The 26,502-nt window shown below is 36.0% G+C and overlaps 1 protein-coding gene and 1 pseudogene across 4 annotated transcripts in view; both read right to left on the bottom strand.

Moving 5' to 3' along the window:
- The window catches only part of Macrod2 (MACRO domain containing 2), a 1,840,776-nt gene that overhangs the window by 1,174,941 nt on the left and 639,333 nt on the right, over window positions 1–26,502 (bottom strand). The window lies entirely within an intron of this gene.
- On the bottom strand, window positions 15,822–17,567 carry LOC106148059 (annotated as a pseudogene).

The following is a 26,502-nucleotide window of genomic DNA, read 5'->3' as shown; positions in this document are numbered from 1 at the left end:
AAGGACATTAATAGACTAAGGGAATATTTTTTTTCATCTTCTTTGTTTTTCCTTTCTTTTTCCCGCTTGGAAAACAGAGGTGATGGATGGAGTTCAGACTCCACCTATGATCAGGAGACAATACTGAAGGTAGAAAACAGATATCAACAGAGAAATATAGTAAAAGGGACTTAGGTCCCTAATGATCCTGGATATGATTTCCCACATCATCCTTGCTCTGCCTCCTTCTAAGATGTGATTTTTAATAAAAAATTAAAAACAATAATGAATCAAACTATTCCTATGTTAGTTAAAGTCACTGCTATTTGGGGTATCTCTCACACAGCCTCCTGATTCATGTGATATCTCTATCTGAGGGGACCTGAGGGCTGCGGGCCGCAGAGAGGAAGTGACTCGAAGTGCATTGCCAGTAAGGTCCACCCACATCCTGGGCCTTTTCTCCTAGTCCCGGGAGGGCTGTCCCTCTTTTCGGTCCAAACACAAATTCATTTGAACAGAAGGGAGACATTCGTTCTTGTTCTCATCCCACCTAAAGGCTGTTTTCCTCACTCAGATTAGATTTAGTTTACTGAAGTGTGCAGATACAGGAATTGGCGAGGAGAAAATGAGTGTTTCGGGCAAAACAGAGTGATCTGCCCAGTTCAGGTCCCTGACTCTGGGAGACTCATGTGCATGCTGTGTGTGCACACAATGCAAGTGTGTGTGTGTATGTGCGTGTGTGTGAGAGAGACAGAGAGACAGAGAGACAGAGAGATGGAGAGGAAGAATGAAATTTGTTTTATTTTAGCATGTTGCCATGCAGAATTTAACTGAAATTATTAAAGGGCAGCTAAATGGGCACTGTCTGTTTTTTTTAAGTCAAAAATGCTTTTCACAGAAATTTATTGTCATGCCACTGAATTTTCTTTCTTCTCAGAAAAGTGTGTTACAGAGCATCCCTGCCCTCAGGCCCTGTTTTCTCATTTGTAATGATATACTATATGTAAAGTTATATTACTAGTGCTTGCAATTTCCCAACTGCCTGATGTCTGATGTTACAAAATTATAACTAAGGGAGGTTGTTACACCTACTGCTCCAAGGCACAAGGAGTATTATTTCAGCAACAATAAAGGTGTATAATAAAGGACTTTAATTTTAATGACAGTTTAAGTGCAAGCTGTTAGAAAAATTGAGTGTATGTTTTCCCTGTCCAGGTAACAGAATCTGCTGGCCCCCTCAAAACAGCATTTTCTCCAACTTACTTTGGATTTAAATTATTCAATTTAAGAATCCAACATGCATTTATCAAATGCCCACTCTGCATGTAGCATGGCAGTGGGTGATGTAACAATTGATCACCAACATCTGACCTTTAGGAGCTTGCAATCTAGTGAGAGAGAGATGACTGTTAACAGAACTTTAATAAAAAGGGAGATTCTGAAAAGCACTAAAATGGGGCTAAAAATATGTTCCATGAAATACAGGAGAAATTTGCATGAAGCATCTTGGGGAGGGAAAGCTGTGAAGAAAGACTCTAATAGGAATACTGCAGTGGAAACACATCCCTGCAAAGGGGTCCAATCTCCAACCTACACCAAAGCTAAGAGGCAATAATTCTCAGGTGTCTTAAGATGCAAGCAAGCAAGCATATGGAACAGAAAGATAGCAAAAATAGCAGGGAAAGAGGAGGCAGCATCAGCAAAAACTGATGGCTGATTGCATGTAGGAGTGAGGAGCACCGTGTGATTGCAATAACGGTTCACCTTCAGTCATGTACCTAGTCTTCAGGCCTTCACCCACATCCTGCTGCCTTTGGCACTTCAGTGCCCATAAGCCTGACTGCTGGTACATGCATTTATTTATTTATTTATTTAGCCTAATTGCATTCTCTGACTTCCAGAGCCTGCTCTGCTCAAGCACATGGGAGACCAAAGTGTTAAGGAATTAATGTCCAAGGGGACCGTTGCTTAGGGATGACTGACAAGTTAGTGTATACATATCCCTCTTTCCCTGCTGTTAGGTGGATTCAGGGTGAGGTATATATTCTGTGTGGGATGCCAGAATTCCCTAGTTGGCTTAAGTTCCAATTTTCCACAGGGTAAGTTGCTTGATAATACATTTCATTGCCTGACTGTTCTTCTCATTTTCCTTCTCTCTTTTTACCAGGAAAAAGCACCCTAATAAAGCTGCTCTCAAATCCTCACAATCTTAGGGTCTGCAGCTAGCCAAACGCCAATGAAGACAACCAGTGTGGGTGTTGACAAGTTAGTGTTATAACACATGTATAAAACCACATGATGGATGCTGGGACTTTACACTGTAATGCATGTAGGCATCCACTATAATGGTGGAGGATATTATTTTGATCCTTGTAAGCATTTGTAGAATCTTTGATATTATATGTTATAAAATTGAAGAATGAGATCAAAATGTTATAATTAACATGAGACTAATAATAACAGCAAAAATTAAGTTGAGTCTCCTAACCACATAAATTTTGTAACTATTGTCTGATCCATTGGTTAATGTCCAATAGAAATGTCCATTAAGAAATCAGCCAATAACAAATGCTGGCGAGGCTGTGGAGAAATAGGAACACTTCTCCTCTGCTGGTGGGAATGCAGACTGGTGAAGCCACTGTGGAAATCAGTTTGGAGATTCCTCGCAAACTAGGTCTAAAGATCCCATTTAATCCAGCTATTCCCCTTCTGGGTATTTTCCCAGAAGATCTGAAAACTTCATATCACAGCGATATATGTGCACCCATGTTCATAGCAGTGCAATTTGTAATTGCTAAATTGTGGAAGCAACCCAAATGTCCATCCACTGAGGATTGCATAAAAAAATTGTGGTACGCTTATATAATGGAATATTACTCAGCTATAAAGAAAGATAAACTCGAGGCTTTTACAAGTAAATGGTCGCTACTAGAGACCATACTCACAAGTGAAATAAATCAGAACTGCATGTGTAAGCAACATATTGTCTCACTACTGTAAGAACCTGAAAAAGTGATTAAAAAGTAGGAGGTATAATAGACATTGTGAAATGAAAGGAAAATGCTCAAAAGTAAAGGGTAACTGGGGTGTGGGAAAAGAGAAGGGAAAGAAGGGGAAATTATATATGTATGTATATATATATATATATATACAGGATAGGTAACATAGTTGTACTACTGCCTTCTATTGCTTTACTGAAAAGAACAGTAAATGATTACTTGTTTGATCAATCTTGCATGTCTCTATTTGTTTTCCTGAGAAACCACTTTGAAGATGTCAATACATAATACAACAACCATTGTTAATTTCCTACAATTTTGTCTGTAGCTCTGTATTGTTTGTATTGTTCTTATGCTACTTTGTAAAGGGATGACTGTTAATATGCTTTCCTTCTTTTATTTTTAAAATAAATTTTAAAAAATATCCTACAAAACAAACTTCTGTATTCTATTCTTTGATTCAACATATTTTTTAATATAATTATTTAGGTGTTATAATGATGGTTATGGTTTTCTTGGAAGGAATACTAAAACAGTGATTTCTATCTTACTACATCACAGCCCTGGACTTAAGAAAATATATTAAAATCATGTTTGAAACTTTCTATGAGATATCCTTCCAAGACTTATACATTAGCTTGGATCATAATAAAAATCATAACTAAATCTGTCTTTGGAGTGTGGTTTCCAAGAGTCGGTTCTTATTTGTATGTTCCTACTCTGGACTTTTTATTGTTAGGCATATTTACCATCACTTTATTATATGTGCCTTTATGTGTAGTGAGTAAGTCAAGGTGTAAACAGATAAATCAGAGCTTCAGAATTGTAAAATCTCTCTGGTGCTCAAATATGCTAAAACTGAAGTTCTACTTTACCCCTAAAAATTTCAATCACAGTCTGCACAGATGCCCTTCAACATTGCATTATAGTTTTTCTCAGGTCATAGCACAGTAGAAAGAAGTAACTAAAAGAAGAATCAGATAGATCAAAACACAGGAGAAGATAAGATAAGAGAATTAAAAACAAAAACAGATCAGAAGTATTCTGCTACATAGCAAAGTTCTGGATTTTTCAAGTGATACGCTTCAACTATCTGATTAAATATACGGGAACACCTATAGAATCTTTTAGACAGACTTCTACTCAAAGTCACATGTTCAACGTGAAAGTTTTTTAGATTTTGGGAAAATAGTCAATTACTGGTATCTGAATAGATTTCTGCTGACAACCCCCATGCTGCTCTGAGCACTCACAACTTTGTTTCATTCCATCTAGTAACTTACTAATAGTTACATTATCAAACTTGGTATTTTTAATTTTCTTTTTTTTTCCTGTAGATAAATGGCCCAGGCGAATCTGGAACAGGAAGGTCATTCACGTCAGAATAGGATAACGTTCTTTCACTCTGAAGAGCACTTTAGCATCAGGTGGCTTGGATTATGAACCAGTACCTAGCCCCTGAACATTAGGACAACAACTTAACCTCTCGGAGCCTCGGCTTTTTTCTGTAGAAAGTTAACTATGATACCTACCTCACGAAGTTTAGCTAAAGATAGATGAGATGTTCTAACTACTTAACACGGGGCAGCCTGACAGCACAATTCAACTGCATATGTTGTTTATTTCATTTGCTGAAATATAAGCAAGTAAATGCAAAGTATAGTGGCATAATAAATATTAAATGGCAATTATTTTAAAAATTATAAAGTTTTAAAATAAAAGAACTACAGGGGATATAATGAGATAATGAATCATTCAAAAATATAAAGATTAGTAAGTTGTTTTAAAACCTATTAACTGTCAAATGATTAAACATTCTGTCAAGGAGAATTTGATATCTAGCTTTTAGTTTTTACCAAGCTGCTTACCAAAATAATCCTGTAATAGTAAGGAAACTGAGTTCTGGTGTAGGCTATGATGTGACATTCTCAGTTAAATTCCACCAGATAGAAAGTAGTGGGGCTGTTGTGACCTGTTCAGGAAAGACTGCATTGTCAACCTGTTGTGAACAATGGGCTGGAGCAGGACCTACAGATGACAGAAAAATACAGACTGCTCTGTAACCTCTCAGTAACAATCAGCGAACACATGACTGTGATCTTGGCATGTGAGTATATGATCACATGAAGGCCAAAACAATCACTGCAGTTATGTCTCAAAAAGTAAAAGGTACAATGTGTTTGTGAAGGGAGGAAAAAAATCTGAACTTTTATACATAGAGAAGACATAAACTAGTATCCAGACGGGCAAATTACTAGACCACAATTCTGATTTAGGAAGAGAAACAAGTTGCCATGGACATACTGTGAGCAGCAGATTGCTTTATGTACACTCTGAGCTTGGAATGAAGACATCTAATGGTAATTTTTTGTAGAACAAATCTGACAAATTTTTTCTCCCACTCATAATCTTTCTCAATCCAGTGCTGACTCTTATGCATTTTGAGTCTATGCTGGAAATGGAGACTATTTAACCAGCTGGCATTATATTGCTTAATTTTATTTATCTATGAAACTATAACATTTTTTTTTGTTTTGTTTTTGGCTTTTCTCCGGTACCGGGAACTGAACTCATGACCTTGCGCTTGCCAGGCAGGCGCTTTGCCGCTGAGCTAAATCCCCAGCCCCGAAACTATAACATTTTTTTAAATCCAAGGACTAAACTATGAGTTGCAAGATTTTCATTCAAGTATTCACTCCTCTCTAACTTGGCATTCTTGGGTCTAATTTTTTGAAATTCAATCATATACTGAGGTGGTTGGACTGTATGATCATAAAAGTACTGATTATAGATATTAAAGGGAATGGAAACATCTCTTTATCTGTAACACTGGTTCACACCTGCGTTAAGATCAAGCTTCACAATAAAGCTAAATGAGAGAGACAGTGGCATATTCCCCAAGTCACTTTAACTGTACCTTGAAAAGAAAGAGAATTTGATGGCTGAGTAGTGATTCAACAGGGAATAGGAAGACTCCTCTGAACTAAAATCCCTCCCTCAAACCTCCTTACATTCCACTAAGAACCTCCTCTATTCATTTTTTATCGCAGCTTGGCAGCTTGTCTAGCAAAAAATCTATGGACAACTTGAAGACCCATTTTACAGGTAAGGTCACTGGATAGGAGGAGAAGAGACTAGAAAATCAAAGCATAAAGAGAGGGAGAGATGGGTACAGACAGGGGAGTAGGACAACAAAGGCAGTGATTTATCTAGGCTTGGCTTGCCTCTTTAAGACAACAGAAGGTGAAAGACTCAAGCAGTAGTCAGCTACTTCTGTCAGAGGGAGTGGGATGATGGAGATTTAAAGAGCATTGGTAACATCTGTCAGAGAATACTTCTACAGTTTGACTGCTGTTTACTGCCAAAATATGCTACTTCCTTTTTAATGCCTCTCTGGTAACATGAGGCAGTAGAGAGTCAGATAAACCTCATTTGTAAATTTTGAGACCTTAGATGAGTTACTTAGCATCTCTGGGACCAATCTGTGAGAAACATGATGTGAAAATATACAACTGGCAGGGTTTCAGGATAAAGTGGGGAAGGAGCGTGTTCACCCTCAAACTCAGACAGTGATCAGCTCATACTGAAATTTTTATTTGTTCCTGCTGATTTGTGGTTTTAACATGGTTTTACCCAAAATACAGAGATTTATGAATGGTTTGAATTAATATAAGATCTCATATTTTAATACAATTTCTTCTCATTGCTAAAACTGGAGACCACCTGAAAAATCGAAACTGCTCTTGGTATAGAAGGGTTTCAGGGTGAAAACTCACACATTCCTTCTGCTAGCTGTCAGACACTTCTACAATTTCAAACAAGGTTGGCCTAGCCTTTTATGTTGAAACAGCATATTACTAAATTTCACGCCTGGGTCCACTAGTTACCTAATAAGTTAGTTTTTTTTGCTTTGTTCTCTGGCGCCACTCGAGCTCCTATTTGTGTTATCTAATATGCCTTTTCTTACTTGTGTGGTCTATATGAATCAGGCTGCTTTCAAACTTCTTTCAGTTCCCAGAAACCATTAGAAAAATAAATCCACAGCTGTTAAGGACTGCCATCAAAATATATCAGGTCACGAAACAGAAGCAGAAATGTATGATCTTGTAGCTCTCCAGCCTCATGTATATCACAAGCCACGTCCTGCTGTCTGTCATCTTTTGGGGCTTTATTGCCACAAGGACCAATCTCAGTATAGCTGCATTCTGTTCAGCTGGATGTTTTAAATGTAATTGCAATGAAGAGAAAACAATTCTTAATAAATAGGCAATAATCTTTCAAAATAACCTAGTGCACTACTAGTGTGGATAGAAGTTGATTCCCATACTTTTGAGATGTTGAACATATAAACACTATACTCTACAATCTAAAACCTAGATAGGTATTCAGTAAGAATCCATCATTTATAGATTAAATGCAGGTATGAGAGTATTTATAGACTCTCTATAATCTAGAAAGTACTTGTGTACACAAATAGAGAATGAATAAATTATGGTAATTCACACAATGGAATATTAAACAGCAATGAAAAAGAACAAAATATTGTTACATGTAAAACATGGGTGGAGGTCGTGTATAATGCTGACTCAAGGAAATGAGATATAAATATGTACAAACAATATGGCTGCATATGAAATTTATCTAAATTTTAAATTTCATGAAATTTGTTTAAATTTCAAAAACAGGTAAAACTATTTTATTAGCCCAGAATATACTTCCCTGGAGGAATGTAGCCACTGGAAGAAACGTTCCACCTCTCAAGTGGCAGTTGGTTACAAAAATTTTCAGTTGGTAGAAACCTGCTCTATGCTTAACCCATACCCACTATAGTATCTGTATTAGGGTCAGTAAAATACTCTTAAAAGAGTAAAATATTATAAAAAGACATGTTTTTCTAGACCAACTCACCAAAGTGATCAACTCCTCTGCTCTGGTTGGAGGAGCTTGGCTCCTCGTTGTTGCCCAGAATGGCCGTGGTGTCAGCTGACACAGATCCTTCACCCAGATGCAGTGCAGACTTGCCAGCTTCCATCAGTGGCTTCTGAGCCTTTGCTGTGCAGATCTTTGATGTAACTCGCCTGAGACTTCTCCATGGGCTTGAGGCCCCTGGTTGGATACTTTGGGTCTCCGGTGTGCAGACAGATCTCGCACACTTTTCTACATTTGACTTTTGGGTGAATATTATAAAATAATTCTGTAAATAATGTGTCCTGTATTAAATCTATTCCCTTGCAAACCCTGACTACAGCAAGCAGCAAAATAGGTGGAAAAGCATTTATACCTAAATTCCAAGGATTCAGAATGTATGGAATCTGTCCAGCACTGTGTATTTCTAGGCCTTTTATTCAAATGACATCTTTTATCCTATGCATAACCAACCTGACTTGTATGCTAGCTTTCTCATTTACAGTGCACTAATGTTACGAGGTTAATGAATTCTTAACTATTAACAGTAACTATGGAAGTAATAATAGCTTTTTAATCCATTGTTATCCTTTGTTTTTAAAGATTACAAGAGTTGTGCAGTCTTCTTTTACATTATGACCTTGTAAAGGAGACATTCAGGGAGAAATTAGCTGCCACAGTGATGCTGGATGCTAATTCACAGCAGAACCCAAGAAGACTATGTTCCCTTACTCACTGGTGTTTAATGATTTTACTTCCTCATGACAGTTCTCTTGCCCAACACAGAAAAATTAATTAGACCTTGAATATGGCAAATAAAAATCAGCTCTTTTGAGCTCTGACACATCTACCAGACAGTGGGCTAGCAGACGGTAAGGAGTATCATCACCCTGTTAGAAAATATCTCAGGGTTTTAGAATACTATTGAGAAAAGTCCTTTATTTGAAGTACGCCCTAAGAGTTTTGATATTTTAGATGTATCCTCCTAAAAAGTCTATAGGTATAAGACTTAACACGTTTTAATGCTTCCCTTTTTACTTTAACCCTTGTACTAATAATCTATTTCAAATATCTTCCAAGGCTATGTTTAAAGGCTATCCTAGGATAACATGAACTTACAATGAACAAAACTATAACTTTGGGGAAAAATTCTAGAATAAAGTGTTTATGTGGTGAATATAACAAATAAATTCTATTAAAATGCTTTTGGAAGAGATTGATTTGGTTTGGCTTGTTTTGGATTTGTTTTTTGAGACAGGGTCTCACTATGTAGTTTAGGTAGGCCTGGACTTGCTATGTAGCCCAGGCTGGCCTCGAACTCATGGCAATCCTCCTGCTTCAGCCTCCCGAGTGATTGCAGGCATGAGCCACCATACCTGGCTTGGAAGAGATTAATCTGAAAAAGAAAATACTATGGGTTTTTTTTTTTATCATAGGTAATTCTCACTGATGCTTACTTTAAAAAAAAACATAGGGATATTTGGTCCAGATGTACTAAGTATCACTGTATCATATAAGCATACTTCAATCTGGGTACACATTGATATGGGTGAAAAATAATTATCTGTTCTTGAACTGCCCAATTTATGGCAATCTTTATAGCAGCTCTTGAAATTTAATGAAGATGCCAAGCTTAATTTAATGTTTACTGCACAGTGAAGTCATCTCTATATTAGGGGGTAAGACTGAGTTGAGCACTTTGTTGAGTTAATTAGAAAAACATTTAACTTGACACATATTGTCTCAACGGGGTTTTTTTGCTTGAACTAAAACTTTACTGTTGAACAGTATCCTGTATACTGCTTTTTGTACAGCCTGTGCTATATGAAACTGAGGTCTCCTACCAACAACAAATGACCCCTCATGGAAGTGGATCTCCAATGTCAGTTCAGCTTTCTATACCTACAGTTTTCTTGCTAACAACCTAGCTACAATTTATAAGAGATTCTGAGCCAGAGAGGCACCCAGGAAAGCCACTCCTAAACTCGATCCAGAGAAGGTGTGTGATGAATAAAATATTTACAAATAAATTTAACCAAAAAAGTGAAAGATCTATACATTGAAAACTATAAGACACTGATGAATGAAGTTACAGAAGATAGAAATGAATGCAAAGATACCCAGTTCAAGGGTTCAGAGAATCTACAGTGTTAAAATGACCATATCCAGAGCAATCTGCTGATTTCATTCAATCTCTATCAAAATTCCAGTGGTATTTTTCACAAATAAATTACCAAAACAATTGTAGAGTTGGCCTGGAACCACAAAACACTCGATTATCCAAAGCAATTTTAAGAAATAAGAACAAAGCTGGAGATATTACATCCCTGATTTCAAGCTATATTACGAATCAAAACACTATAGTACTGGCATAATAATAGACACACAGACCAATGGAACAGAATAGAGAGCTACGTTCATACATATATGATCTATTGCTCTTTGGCAAGAGTGCCAAGAATATATAATGAGGAAAAAAATCTCTTCAATAAATGACATTCAAATGACTGAATATCCATGTGCAAAAAAGGAATGGAATCCTTGTATTACACCATATATAAAAATTAACTTGAAATTGATTGAAGACTTAAATATAACCTCTGGAAGGAAGGAAGGGAAAAGGAAAAAAGAGAACAGAAGAAAAAATGGAAACAGCTTCTGTAAATAAGGAAGGGTAGAGGGGTTGAAGTCAGGGGAGGGGATTGGGAAAAAAAAGAAGAATCGGGATATATCACATACAGGTACAAATTCCCTATAGTGAATGCTATCAATGTATCTATTTAAAATGTACCCATAAAATTAATTTTTAAAAAGTTAAATATAACATATGAAACCATAAGAATCCTAGTAAAGAATTCCAGGTTAAGTCAGAGTTTTTGATGCACTTTTCTGTTACTAGCAGCTGAAATACAACCTTTACTGAAAAAGTTACATTTTGGGAGTTCTGATGTGCCTTCTCCTTTTTATTCTCAGAAAATAATACTCACTCACAGTCATTAAGTTTTTTAAAAATCCTTAGAACCAAATTTTTTCCTACATTTTTTTGCATCTACACTATTACTATGGTTAAGAAAGAATTACTAGGGATAAAAATGAAGAAGATAAATGAAGGATGAAGAAGAAAGGGAAGAGAAAAGGGCCAAGATAAAAATATTTTTAAAAAAAGAAAATAATAAATGGGGGGAGTATACTTTTAAGCTTGTGAAAAGAAATTAGTGTGAATGTTGTTTTAAAAAAGCCTGAAAAATTAAGCCATAAGAACATTTACTGTCTCTTTGTAAAATGTCAGGGAGTTTTCAAACTATGATGCACTATGAGATTTTTGTAAGAAAAATTTTCTCTTCCTAGTGTTTGAACTTTCACATTAAGCAGTGAAAGCCTAAAACTTGAGATTTTTTGATAACTGTCTTTCCTGAAAGAAGATATAAATGATAATGAATTGAACCATTGAAAATATAGTGAGTTTTCAGTTTCTAGCTATTTTATGGGTACAGAAAAACAATTATTTATAACACACACAAAATATATGTGGATGTATAAATATTCTGAAGAAAACAAATATTAATTTCATTGTTAGAACAAAGAAAGTTTATTTAGGGCATAGTATATTGTGATATTCGTATAAAATGTATCATACTTATTAACACAAAGAGAAGAAATTACAAACTGAATATCTAAACCTCTTTAAAAATTATTTGTGAAAATAAAACCCTTTGGGGATTTCTGTTCTTTGTTTAAAAAAATTACCCATTTTATATTTCCATGATTAATACCCTCATATGGTGTTTGAAGCTTCCTTCCATTATAAAGGGACATCTTTGTTAATCAAATCTCTATTAGGGTTCACCAGAGAAGTAAAACTGATAGGAATTAGCTAACATGATTATTGTAGTTAAGAAGTCCCATGATTTATTTACAAACTGGAGACCCAGGTAAGCTCCTGCTATGGTTTTGAGAATTGGAGGGCTGAACATTGTAAATCCAGTCTCATGCAGGGCACATGAAAACTGATACTCAGCTCAGCCAAACAAAGGAAGTCAATCTTCTCTTCACCCACATTTTTGTGCCTTTAAGGCTTTCAATTAGCAGGATGATATCCCCTCACAGAGGGAAATCTTTATTCAGACTGTTAATCCAAATGTTAATAGCAGCAGAAACATACAGATATATCACAAATTAACATTTAGGTGAATATTGATATCAAGTCAGCATATAAAGTTAACCATCATAACCTTTTTGGTAAATAGTAAAATACAATGTAGCATATGACAAATGGAAAAATTAGATTGAAAATGCAGGTGTTAATTCATCAAAAAGTTTGAATCTACAAGAACTATTTGAAGCTCAGAATAAACACATGTAGAACAACCAGGTTTTAACTTGCATTTTAAGTTTTTGTTAACAAAGCTAAAAAAAAAACCCCAAATTAGGAAAAAAACCACCTATAGTCAACTTCTGCTACCTTTCTCTCTTAGAGTCCCCTACTTGAAGATGTATGAATCATTCCAAATATTCTAATTTTTATGATATAGGCTCAGTATGGGCTAATCCAAATTGCCACTTAGCAAATGAATAGATTAAAAGAAAAAATAAATACTATCTGCATTTATACTACCTGGAGATAAGTACTGATAGTATGCTGTTGTGTGCTTTTTTATACAATTTTCTGTTTTTAACAGTTTAAATAAATAATCTGTAATATGGAAATGTGATCACATATTCACACCATATGTCATCTCTTATTTAGAATTCTATGAAATGATTTTCACATAAATAAATGTAATTTTACAGCATTATTTTCAATGGCTTATTCTCACAAATTTTTCAAAGTTCTCTCAGTTCTATAACATATTGGGCATTTCATTAGTTTCTTGGGATTTCTCTATTACAAACAACACTTATTAGTTCACATAGCTAATAGATTTGCATATGCTTGATGTCAACTACTAGAAATAAATAATTTTAGGTTTTTGACACATGGCATAGCTGCATTATAAAAATGTTATATCCTGTGCTATTTCTTGGGTGCTTCTAATGGATCACTGTAGGATTCCAGAAAGTGGCCACAAAGAAATGTAATTGTAAGGTTGTTCCACAATAGTCAGATAAGAAGGACACATTTATTTTAGAGCTAAGAAGTCAAATTGAGCCCAGAACTGCTTTTGAGCATTTCGACAGGTTCAAATGCAATGAATGATTTGATCAGAAGCAGTAAGGGGTTAGGAACTGGAAGAGTTAAAACTGAAAGCTGACAGATATTTAAAAGAATGATGTATCATTGTTCTTCTTCAAGGCAAGAAAATTATATGAATAATTCATTCCCCCAACAACAGAAAAATGTTTTTACACTTTCAAATAGGTGTTAAAATAGGAACTGTTGTGCCAAAAGTAAATAAGTAGAGTGTAAATCTCTCTTCCTGCCAAGACAGAGAGATTCCACATCACAGCTGAGAAAGGAAATGACGCACTACCAGAAAATATTCCTCAGGAACTACCTCTGCACTAAAGAACGGAAATAAAACCCTGATTCTGCAGCCAACCAATTCCATTCAATGTTTATTGTACACGAAGGATGAGTTCCTTGGGGTCAGGTTTTCACTTTCCCAGTTGCAATGAGGAGTAAGCTGTCTGATGAGGGAAAACATAACTCTTTTTGTAAGTCCATCAATGGCTAGGTCTTAAGCATACCACTTCATATTCTAGAAGGAGGTCATTTAAGAATACAGTCTAAGGCCTCACTATTAATAATAAATTAAGAACTCTCTCAACTCTGTCTTTTCCCTCTTCCCACTGCCAATTCAACACAAACATTATAAATTCTTGAATTTCAAAACCTGAAGGGGAAAGGCACCACCTCTTTTCTGAGAAAGAAGTTCAAGGTACTTTTTATGCAATATTGATTTTAAAAGTTATTATTACTAGAATATTCTGATTTTTGTTTATAGTTGTTCACCAGGTTTACATCTGGTTAGGCTTTAGGATTTCATATGGTCCATCTGAGAACAGGAAAAACAAACAAATATCAGTTCTCAGCATAGGAAATGGTCCCATATACAATCCCACTGAGTACTCACAGGAACTGTAGAAGATCAGACAGGTGTGGTTATTCTAGTTTAACCAAAAAGGAAACCCAAGACTCAATAAGATTGAAAGGATTCTGAGGGACAGAGTAATATATGGTGGAATCAGGGTCAAACCCATTTTTTTTTCTTTTTTTTTGGTACTGGAAATAGAACTCAGGTCCCGGCATTTGTCAGGTAAGTGCTGCACTGTCGAGCTCCATCCCAGGCCCTAACCCACTCTTTTTATATCTGTTATGTTTAGATAAATTATTGCTGTGACTCATTCCTCTGCTAAGCCTTCAAACTAAGGGTCTGCTATCTTATTACTTCTTCACTTGCATTTCATTTTTTTAAATCTGCAATTGTTTTATTTTTATTTTTGCATTAATTTTATACACATTGCATGTAAGTGTACATTTGTAGAAAAAGCTCTATATAAAACCCAAGGACTTTAACACGTAGAAAGGGCAGGCAATATTGCATTTCATTTCTGACACTTTTTAAATGAAATACTTTTAAAAATTAATTTTCAAGAAGGCAACAATTCAAAAGCCATTAACTTTTAGAGGACTTCGCATTCAAATAAATTCATTGTTCAAGTACTTTTTTGAAATATGCCATTTGACTAGTTTTAAAGTTAAACAGGATGAGCCATAATATTGAGCAAAATCAGAACTTTCTTTAGTTCTGCTCTCCTCAATCTACAATTAGCTTCTAACACAGAAGGCAGAGAACAACAATGATTTTTATTCCTGTGCTACTAAATGTTGTATTACAGGGCTGACAATCCATCCTATATTGCCTGTTTACAGGCTCTTGTTAAAAATATAATAACTTATAAAAATAACAAATATAAATTATAATTCACCCAATTTCTTTTTATTTGGTTTGAAAAACAGTACATCTCTCTCATTGTGCTTGGCAATTGGACATCATACCTATGGGAATAATTTGAACATCTGATGGACAAAATATATAAATAGCTCCTAAAGGATTTTGATATTATTTAATTAATTCAGCTATAATTCTGGTTCAAAAATTATCAATTGCAGTAAATATAAACAGGTTAAATAACATTCTAGGCAGTTGTGGTGGTACACCCATTTAATCTCAGCACTCTGGGAAGCTGAGGCAGGAGAACAGCAAGTTGGACCTCAATTTAGCCACTTAGCAAGTCCCTGTCTCAAAAATAAATAAATAAATATCCTCACCACAATATTACCATGTTTTAAAAAAGTAAATTATGGATCCACAAAAATTTCACATGACATCCAAAACCATGAAAGGAAAGAGGGAACAGGTAAAAGCATTCTTTTCTAACTCATCAACATGCTAAACCCTAGTTTGTGCCCTCTCTCATAAGTAGCTCAGTCCAGCAGATACAGAAATTAGATACACTATTCAGAAATGTTTGCTTAACCTAAACTGCTATTATTAAAAAACTTAATTTCAAGAATCTATATGTTTATCATACATTATTAAGAATCTACAAATGAAATATGATCATTTTCTGAATTATTAGGCATGTAACAAGTTACTTACTAAATCTGACACAATTAATTGCAAAACAAAATTGATGATATAAATTTAAAGAAATTCTAAGAAATAAGCTTATTTTTTTTATTTTTTATTTTTTTTATTTTTTTATTTTAAAGAATAAAAGAAGGATAACATAATAATAGGGGGGACTTAGCAAATTACAGACAAAATGGTAGGAAATTATCAATGGTTATCATTTTACATATTATAAGAAATAAGTTTATTAACATGATTTTAGAAAATACTAATTATGAGACCTATAAAATTCAAAAGACAATACCATAGCCACAAACATATTAACATATAGTAAACATCTTCTAAGTGATGTTTTGTTTTTTTATGAAAACATTCTAGCAAAACACTCATAATGTTTCCTGATATTATTTGCTGCTTATCAATTAAAGCTTAAACAGCATTCTTGATCTTTTCAGGTAATTCTTCTGCTATTATCTTTGGATCATAAGATATGGCATTACGTAAATAGGTGTAACTTCATGCAACACCCTCATACATGGGGGGTATAGTGAAATTTTTCGTAAAGCCATCTAAATAACCCATTTTTGCATTAATTGCCACCTGAGGAAACCCTTATGATTACCCATATAACACAGGTTTCATCACTAATTAGGGCTTCTCGAAATCCACCTGGTAAAATAGCTTGCAAGTGACCACTCCTCAGAATTTCAACCCATTTTTCTCTTGGTCCATGTAGAGTACAAAATACATCAAGTAGTATTAAACCCTGGAATTTTAAAGACAAATTCATAAGCTACTACTCAGTAAGTTCTACCTTTGAGGATAAAAATATTAGCCAAGAAGTAGTAAAAATCCATGGAAATAGTTCCATGGTAAAGAAAATTGTAAGTGCTAGTCCTGCTGGTATTTTTTCCTTCCTGTGAACTTCATAACCATGCCACACCACTGCATGTCCATCCCACAAGTTACCACTGTTTTCCTTGTACCATCCCATAAATTATGACAGTAGGCTTCCTTTAATGCAGTCTTCCTCTTATAAATGTGTATGAAAATAATGGTAAGGTAGAGAAGAAAGATAGTAAAGTAAGAACGTATTACAAGTATGTCTTGGTTACTTTTCTCTCATTGCTGGGACAAAATACCTGATGCTCAAAATTAAGGAAGGAAAGGTTTATTTTGCTTACAGTTTGTGGAGGTTTTAGTCCATACTTGGCAGGTTACAATGCAGAGTGGCACATGGCAGAGGGCTACAGCTCATGGCGGCAGAACACAGCAAAAGCAACAAGCACTAAAAGGGAGGAATGGCCCCAAGCAGCTTCTTCCTCTCCCTTACATATGCAAATTATCCACCCCAGGGTGGGTGTAGCTCTCACACCCATAATCAATCAAACTCTAAAAGCCTGCCCCATGACCACACGAGGCTTTGGGGGGACACACAGACACAAACCATAACAAAGTACCAGTGGTGTAAAAACCCATAAGATATAGTTTACAAAATTCAAAATAGTCCCCCAATTGCTCTACATCAAACCTTTCTCTGTCATCTAGGGCATAGGATCCTGTCCTGAAACACAGGTTTGATTTTTGTCTATTGTTTTTTTAGGCATTCCATCTCTTTCTTCACTGCAATAGCAGGTCTTTAATTTTGACACAGAAGTTAGATAAATATCTTGTCCAAACTCCAATGTATGGATCCTCTGATGGGAAGAGGAACATGGCCCACCTTTACCCTCCTTGGCCAGCCTGACCTCCCTGTGGCTGGCTACCTCGCTGCAAAAGACCTCCACTTGCATTTCTAAAGTTCCTTTCAGTCTCTCATTACCTTGAACTTACCCACAATTGGTTACAGGTTTTCCCCTTAAAACAACATGCACAGCAGCAACAATGACAAAATCAACCCTCTTCTGCTAAGTCAGATTCTGGTTCAGTTTTGATCATGCCTACTATATTTGTCACAGAGTTAGTAACCATACCGACAACTTAGGGAAACATTTAAGTAATTCTTATGGTCAAATTACACTGATATATTTAAATCCTCCCTTGTAAGAGGTATAAAATTGTTTTGAATATATCAGTGATAGCAAACCAATAGGGTGCATACCTCCATGGGCTCATTGTATCACTGAAAGCTCTAAAAGGTTTGCCACCACTGGAATCTATGCTAGCACAAATGGAAACAAAATAAGGTCTTGCTTTCCTTTGCATTGATTATGGGATTTTTTCTACACTGACAAAAGAACATGCACATTAGCCTGAAGAGCAAGTTCCTTGAAATGGTAGAATTAATGTAATCTACGGTATGTGTGACCCTTGGAATATGATCATTTTGAATAGATATTCTCAATATCAAACGTAAGTTATCACTTATCTTTTTCTTTCCATATTTACTGAACTTAAGATATATCTCAGCAATAGTTATAGATCTAGCTATTATCCACACAAGCGTTGGTTTGTCCTCCTAAAATGTCGTGTTTGATGTCCCTCACACATGTTAGGAGACTTCTGCCAATCTCTAATTGCTTCCTGGAAGTCACTTTTCTTTCCTTTACCTTTCTGTTTGTTTGGTTTTTTTTTGTTGTTTTTTTTTGTTTTGTTTTGTTTTGGTTTTTTTCCAGTACCGGGAACTGAACCCACGACCTTGTGCTTGCCAGGCAGGCGCTTTGCCGCTGAGCTAAATCCCCAGCCCCTTCCTTTACCTTTCTGGAGCTGCCATAAAACTTACCTTTTACAACAAAATGTCCACTTTATCAGTACTTGGGTTTATCACTTGGCTTCCTTTTCTCAGCCAAGAGCAGGAACAATGACAGACAGAAAGACAACAGAAGAATAAATAATTTAAGGGTGCTATTGTAAATGAGGGAGGGATAGAGTGGGTGATGAACAGATACTCCTTGAACAGAACTGATGACTGACTAAACATGAGAAGAAACCCCATAACTGTTACACTCCAGTGCATCACACACTCACACACACACATACACAGAGTATAACAATTTTGATATAAAAATATTTTTAGATAATTAGCTTTATAGGAAACCAGAAATAGGGACAGTGCTACCTGAAGTGTCAGGTATGTGGTACTGACTCTTATAGGATAGACCTGAAGAGGTAGTACAAAAGAAAGCAAAGTACTGTGGATTAGGGGCAGTTTTCTAAATCCATGGAGACCTCCAACTGTTTCCATCCTTTAACTTTTATTGCAGAATAGAATGAAGGTTTTCAAAGTGGACTTTGAAGGATTCAGGGCTCCCAAAGGCCACACACAGTAGTGACCAAGGGAAGGAGCAATGGGTGTTCTCATGTGGACTCAGACATTCGATTAACTACATGTAGAAGCAGATTTATGGCATATATTAATTTATTTTTAAAATTTTATTTGAATGCATATTTCTAAGACTTCCTAAAAATCTAAAACTTAAACTTAATGGTCCTCAGGTTGTTTGCCAACTTTGCTATTTTACTCTTTGATTCTTCAGTAAGAGAAAAGAAATGAATGAGTCTGTTTTCACCATCACAAACAGTCCTATCTGCTAACTTCTGATGAATTACGGACTTGACTACTTGAAAAATGAGCAGCATGTTGTTAACATGGTTATATAAAACCAGTGCCCCCCAAAGAGTCTAATGCTTCCCTTTTCAGTAACAGTCAGGAAGAAAAGAATATGCTGATGTACTGCATCAGTAAGAAAAATTCAGACCAGGGTAAAGTAACAAGAAGATGGAGAAAGGGAGGTTTAAGCCATTTCCTCAGGTGAGGGCTATTTCTACAGATTTTTGTGTGTCGTCAGAGAAGAAAGAGAAAGGGGAGGAGGATAGTAGGGTTGAGGTGAGAGAAAAGGAAAAGAGAGAGAGAGAATGAAAACAGAAATAGAGAAGGGTGTTGTTAATTGGATCAGATTGGTTAGATTATAAACTATGAATTAAGTCACCCTTTCTAATTGTTGAGGTCACTGTTTCTTAGAATGTATAAATCCACATTCACTCACTTGATTTGTACAGTAGTTGGGATATATTCTAAAACACTCAGTGGATATGATGGATAGTACTGATCCCTCCCCCCATCCGGTTCCCTTATATGAAACGCTCAGCACAAAGTATCCCCAAAATGCCCTTTCTCATAGATTTTGGAGTCCTGGGGATTTTGGAATATTCTTATAGACTTTATCTGTTGAACATTCCTAACCTGAAAAATTTTAAAACCTAGAACTTTTTGAGTATTTTGTTGGCAAAGCTTTAGGATTTTGGATTTCAGGTTTTCATATTAGGGCTCTCAGACAAATTGCTTTATTCTCTACACACATATACCAGAGATACATTCCTATGATAAAGCTTAATTTATAAATCAGTTATGGTAAGAGATTAGCAACAATGGCGAATAATAAAATATCACAGGATAACAATAACAATATACTATAATACAAGTTGTCATTGTTGTCTCTCCAAAAATATAGCATTTTACTGCACTTGCCCTGCTTCCTGTTGACCTTGGGTAAGTGAAATCAAGCAAGAGAAACCGAGGATATATTCTCAATTGTGAAAACAGCAGGGAGCACAGCTTCCGTGTTGAAGTTTTCACTGGAATGCTAGGAACTTACTCGGCTGATAAAGCAGCACTTTTATACTTTGATACCCAGTTCACTGCCACTGCTCACAAAGAACCCTCTTGGGAGCTCTGCCCAAAAGTACAGTGTTAGCGGGTAAGGCAGAGGCATCCCTGAGTCTCTTGGCTATCAAATATTCCATTTGGATCTCCCTCAATGAAAAAGTAAAAGTAAAAATAAATATTTGAAACACAAGAAAGTTCAGGTTAGACTGAAGAGATCAGCAGATTATTTAGACTTTCTTACAACATCTGACATATTCATATATAATTACACAGATTTTCAAACCTGATACTGTCCTTCTATCTTAAATTTAGCAGTAGTCAAGGCAAGGACTAGAAATTTGTGACAATACTTGAGTCCAATTTTGCTTCATATGTGTAGTAATGACAATTTGTCACTAAAATTCTAAAAATTGTTTAAAGGTAAGTGAAAGTAAATGTGGATCCCCAGAGGTACTTGCTAGTTTTCAAAGTAGTCCAAAAGCCACACTCTGTGGAAGGGGTCAACTATTCCCATGGTTTATTAGAGGTTTTTCTCCCACAGCTATATACTAGAACATCAGAAAACAACACATGGACCATGAAATACTTAGAAATCTGGCACGAAACAGTACCCTCAGAATTATCCAGGCTGTAATTAGGGAACATCTTCAAATGCATAGGTAGTTTTCAGGTGCCCAGAAAAATATTTCAAGGCACCAAGAAATGTGTTCTCACTCAGGACTTGAGGTATAGTGAAGAAAGATTGTCCCTGGAGGGTAGTGGGAGCTGGCTTCATGAAGGAGGGGACTCTGACAGGATGTGTAACACATAGAGATACAGCCTTTGCCAGAAATGGGATCCAAAGTCAGGAGGGAAAGGGGAGAGACACCTCAGCCTTCCTTTCCCTTTCTCACTCATCCCTTAACAATGGTTCACCAGAAATCAAAGGGTGAGAGACTCAGGCAATGCAGTCCAAACATGCCTCTCTTAGGGCAAGATTAGAGCAGGGAATGGGTCTGGGACATACGCATGTGTGGTAAGGCAGCTGGAATATCAGCATAAATCCCTAGCCCAAGAAATTATGCATGTGCATATATGAAGTTTGTGAGCCCCCCTCATGCCTACTCATGGGAAACCAGATTAAAAAATTATGGATATGTTCATGGACATCTTCAAGCTATATCATTTTATTTTTTCTTTGTCTGAGTTTCACATCTACAACTGACTAGACATCTTGTCCCAGATATCCAATAGGCACCTCAAAACAGAATTCTCAAAACATAAGTACTTATCTTCTTCCTTCTCACAAACTCCTTTTCTATGAACCTGAATCAACCTGGGAAGATAAGTCTAAATCTTTAACTCCTTTTCCACTTCACCCTCCAAAGCTTGTCAGTGACTAAATCGTATTAGTGCCATCCTCTAAGAGTGTCAGGAGCTCATGTTTCAATTCTCAATCCCTGTTGCTACCTCCTTGTGCAAGTGTCCACCGCTTCTCACCTGAACCATGGAACATCATTAGCTCTTCCTACCTCTTACCTCTCTCCCCGTCTTACCTCTTCCCCAGCAGCCTACTTCCCATAAGATCATAGACAGCTGCTCTTTAGAAAGAAAATCCCATCAGGTTACTTCTTTAATTAAAACTCTTCATTTTCTCCCTTTTAGAAATCTAAATCCATCCAGACTCAACCGCATACCCAGGAGTTTTGTCTACACTAGTTCCCCATAACCCCGAAGTTCTAAATACCAAGTGGGTGACAGATTTTTGCTTATCTTCCAAATGTCTTTCTGTCTGCTTTTCCTCCACTAACCTGCTGAGGTGTTGTTAACTTTTTATTTAAAAATGATCTTAAAATTATAGAAAAGCTGCATGAATAATACAAAACTCCCCTATCCATCCTTTCCATCCACTTTTATTCATTCCTTTATATCCATTGCCAGGATCATGCTCTCTGGCCCTATTTCCATCCTATGAAACTCATTTTCCCCCTTCTCACTGCTCTGTCATTTTTTGATCTGTTATAATTGTACTTCCTACATTGTTCTGTGCTTTGTTTACCCATCTGTTATTTAATAGGTCAAAGTGCACAGTGACATAGCAGTGCATTGCCTGAGACTACTACAGAGCTTACTTTTAGAAGATCACCAAGAAATACTGTCAAGTAAATGAAAGTCCAAGCCTACAATCAAGAGACAAAATCAGGCAACAGGTTGGGTGGGTTTTGTGTTTGTTTTTCATTTGGTCTACCTTATAAATTGAATCAGTTCCATGGCAGGCTTTTATCTCTTCCAAATGAGAAGAGAAAGAAGAAAGGATCTGTCACTCTGTGAAGTGAGAGACACTTTGACCCCACTCCTAGGTGAGTCTCTCCTGAGCTTGTACAGACACTTGAGAGAGATAAGTTCAAGAGCAAGGAATGTCTAATGTGCTATGTGACGGACTAAGTGGAGGCTTGTGCTAAAAGTGTAACATAGTCCCTGGCAGACGTGGAGGCGACTGTCAATCTCTCTTGGGGAAGTCTGCGGAAGCAGACAAAAATCCCAGGAAAGATGAACAGCCTTACTAGTAGGAGGCAATGTGAAGTAGTTGGCATCTTGAAGGAGAGAGAACAGACCTTAGGTCACATTCACCTGCAAAAGACATCAGAGATGTCATATAGTTCTACCCATTATGCTATGGGAAAAGATTTGGGTTATCATTGTAGCAATTCAGGTTGAAGCAATTTATCTATGAGAAAATGCCTAAGTATTTGCTGATTTTTCTTCATTGTTGACAAAATTTCCTTCCAGACATAGCAGGCTGAGGTTTTGCAAATTGAAAAATAAGGCACTCTAGGTCTGTGTGTGAGGACTACACATGTGCGACTTAGATGCAAAGGCAACTAGTATCTTTTGAAGCTCATTTATAGTTCTACCAAGTGGAAACTGCACTTCAGACTGGAGGCTTTAAAAAGACAGCCAGGGAAAAAGCACCTCAAGAAAGGAACCTAAGGAATACGGAACAAGTGTCAGAACTCAGCACTCTTGAATTTGTTCTAGCATTTCAGTGAATTGAAATCTCAATCTCATAACAGCCATGGTAATACAAAAGCAAGTTTAGGTCAGAACTACTTTGGATGAAGGAGCAGTACCTTCACTGAACTATATCTGTAAAATGTGGATCACCAAAAATGTAGCATAGTCACAAGCACGAGTAAAGCTGCCTATATGAGGCTTTTGTCAGCTTTCTTATAGTGGACACTAGCATGACTCAAATGTTAGTAACCCACAGTGATGGGAATATTTGATTAGGTTGCTTCCAAAAAACATTAAGTGAGATTTCAGTAAATGTTTGCTGGTAATACATTTCCTGAATGGTTTTCACAAATATGTAAGCCAATTTCCTATCCCTTAGAACCCCATTCTCAGGATCTAAGACAGAGATTTTAACAGCAACCAAACATCTTTAATTCAAAGAAGATAAAAGACTTTCCAAAAAAAGTGAAGAGAAGATGGGACAGCTGAGAAAATAATAAGGAAAGGTCCCAATGAGACAGACGCACCTGAGATGGAAGTTGAAGGTTTGGGATTTCAACAGATGGAACTGTGAGATGAGAAGGTATAAGAGAAATAAAAATGAAGAGTTCTAAGAAGGCAGCTAACAATGTCAATATTGCGAAGAAATCCAGGTGAAGAAAACAGAAAAAAAAAAAAAAAAAGACAAATTCTGGACAAAGAAAGTCATTGGTTATTTCAATAATAGCAGTTTCAGTAGAGTTGAAGAATCACAGCTCAATTTTGAAGTTGAGATTGTGGATTTCTAGTGAAAAAGTGATAAAATAATAAGTGGAGAATCAAGCTTCTAGCTGTTGGTTGGCAAAGAGCAGAGGAAAGGTATGAAATATTAAGAAGTGGCAAGACAATTATACGGCACGTGTTCATTTTACAGGAGGGACTCAGAACAAAGCACAGGAAGAGAGATCAAGGACAAAGAGAACTAGCAGGCCCAGACAATGAGTCCTATATAGGAGTGGGCCAGGGGATGAGGGAACAGCCCCCTTCATTTTGCTTTAGAATTTAACTCAAGGTTTAGAGGACTATATATATTAGTAATAATAAGCAGCAAGTATAAAAAACATTCACAATTAAATGCCTTAAAACAATATGAACTACATTAATTAATTTTTTATTATGTGCCTGGCTTGAGGCTCAGCATTTTTAACAAACTTTTGAATCATTTCTATGTGAGTACTATATCAGATATTCCTGAGGTGAGTTAGACTTAAGGTTTTAAAAATATGAGCAGTTCTAAAATTGCAGACACCCAACTTGTCAACACCTTTTTCTTTTTTAAGATGTAAAATAATGTTTTCTGTAATTTCTCATGTCAGTTAATGTTATCTTTCTATACCATCAGTAAAACAGATTTTATGGGCTAACCTAAGATCCAACCGCTATGTAATAACTCAATTGTTCATGAAACTGAATTGTACACTACAAAGGACTAATTTATAAATACACTTTTATACACTCTTTCACATATTGGACACTGAATGTGAAAACAAAGCATTTTATATGATTATGAATATGGCATAGAATATCTAAAGAAGCATGCGTTTTCCAAGATCATTAATGGATTTTTGTACTAGATTATTCTATCAAATACTCTTATTTTATCATTAAAGTCAACAGTTTCTGATGCAAATAGTTTAAGAAAATTAACTCAAACATAAGATATATAAACATTAAGAGTTCAAGACCTTGACAAAATCTAGTTTTGATGTTCCTAATAACATATCAAAACTACTTGCTAAATCCTCCTGTTGTACTAATGATTTGAAAATTACAATGAGCCAGACAAGCAATCTATACAGTAATTAATGAATTAATAACCTACCTCATTTCAAAAATGGATTCAAGTCAGTTTCACAGAAAGCATATAATTAAGCAACATACAATGAATTAAACATGAACAAGAAAAGGGAGGGGAAAAAGTAGATGGGGAAAGTAGGTAGATTTATACATAGATATTTAATATGAAATATTTGGACTACAAGTGGGCCCCTAGATTTGCTTTTAAGAGTTTTAAAAGCAAATCTAAAGAGAAAAAATATCAATTAAAAGGTTTGAGGTATTTAAAATGTAAAAGCTAGAGTAATGGTACTTATCTAAGGACAGAACAGGTATTTCTGTCGTTGAAATATTAAGAATATTCTCAGAATTTGCAGTAATACTCTCAGGGTCATCCCAATGATGAGATAGATATGTTGGGATTCAAATCCTCTCCACACTGTAGAGGGTGGCATGCTAAAGCCTAGCTTTGCAGCTCCATGAGAGATAATCAAATTGATATCCAGGGAATATATCCCCCAATGGACTTGTTCAGTTATGAACTGTTTTAGAGCAGCTATTACAATAGTAGTACAGACTAACTATCTTTCAGCCAATTTCCCATAAATATTCAGTTCAGATAATATTTTGAAATGTACTACATATCACCAAACTCCTGTATGTTATTAGTGTGGCCAGGGAAATATCGTCTTTGCATGTTTTAATAATCAGTGAAACTCAGGAAAACATTCTGGGCTTGACCTTGCCATTGAACAATCTATGCAGATTACTTATGCTTTCTTCAATGAGTGAGTATTGGAATTGTCCTAAAAGAGATACTGATGTTATAAAATTTTATTTAGGTGAATAATACAGCTAATGCTATATAAATCCAATGCCACAAGTTATCTGCTTGTTAAACAAAAACAAACATACATATATAGAAAGTGGCAGAAGCTAAAAGTATCTATGCTTATTATTGGCTCCTGAAAAGCCTGAAATCCTCTGAGCATGGTGGCGCACACCTGTAATCCCAATTCTAGGAGGCTAAGGCATCATATTACAGTAATATATGCATACTTATTTTTATAGCAGCACAATTCACAACAGCTAAATCTTTGAAGTGGCCTATATGTCCCTCAGCAGATGAATGGATAAAGAAAATGTGATAGTCACACACAGACGAATGGATAATGAACATATGCTGTTTATACATGATGAAATACTAATTTTCCATAAAGTGGAACAAATTTGAATCATTTGTAGGAAAATGGATGCACCTTGAGATCATAACATTAAGTGAAATAAATCATATATACAAGATTAAATATTACATGGTTTCCCTTATATGAGGACCCAAAATATAAAGATAAAAATAAAAGACACATAATAGGAAATAAGGAGGTACAGCTTTATCAAATGGGATAGGGACCAAGAGATGGGGGGAGGGGGTAGGAAAAGGAGAAAAAGAGAGAAAAAAGAATTGAAGTGTGCTATGTGCATGCACCAACTCCTCATGAGAATGTTATCATTATATACTACAAACATGTACTAAAAGGGGCTGGGGATTTAGCTCAGCGGCAAAAGCGCCTGCCTGGCAAGCGCAAGGTCGTGAGTTCGGTTCCCGGTACCGGAGAAAAACCAAAAA

Source organism: Chinchilla lanigera, unplaced genomic scaffold (assembly GCF_000276665.1).
Source record: "Chinchilla lanigera isolate Chin_1 unplaced genomic scaffold, ChiLan1.0 scaffold00014, whole genome shotgun sequence".
Lineage (NCBI taxonomy): Eukaryota > Metazoa > Chordata > Mammalia > Rodentia > Chinchillidae > Chinchilla > Chinchilla lanigera.
This window is presented reverse-complemented; position numbering and strand designations above follow the sequence as displayed.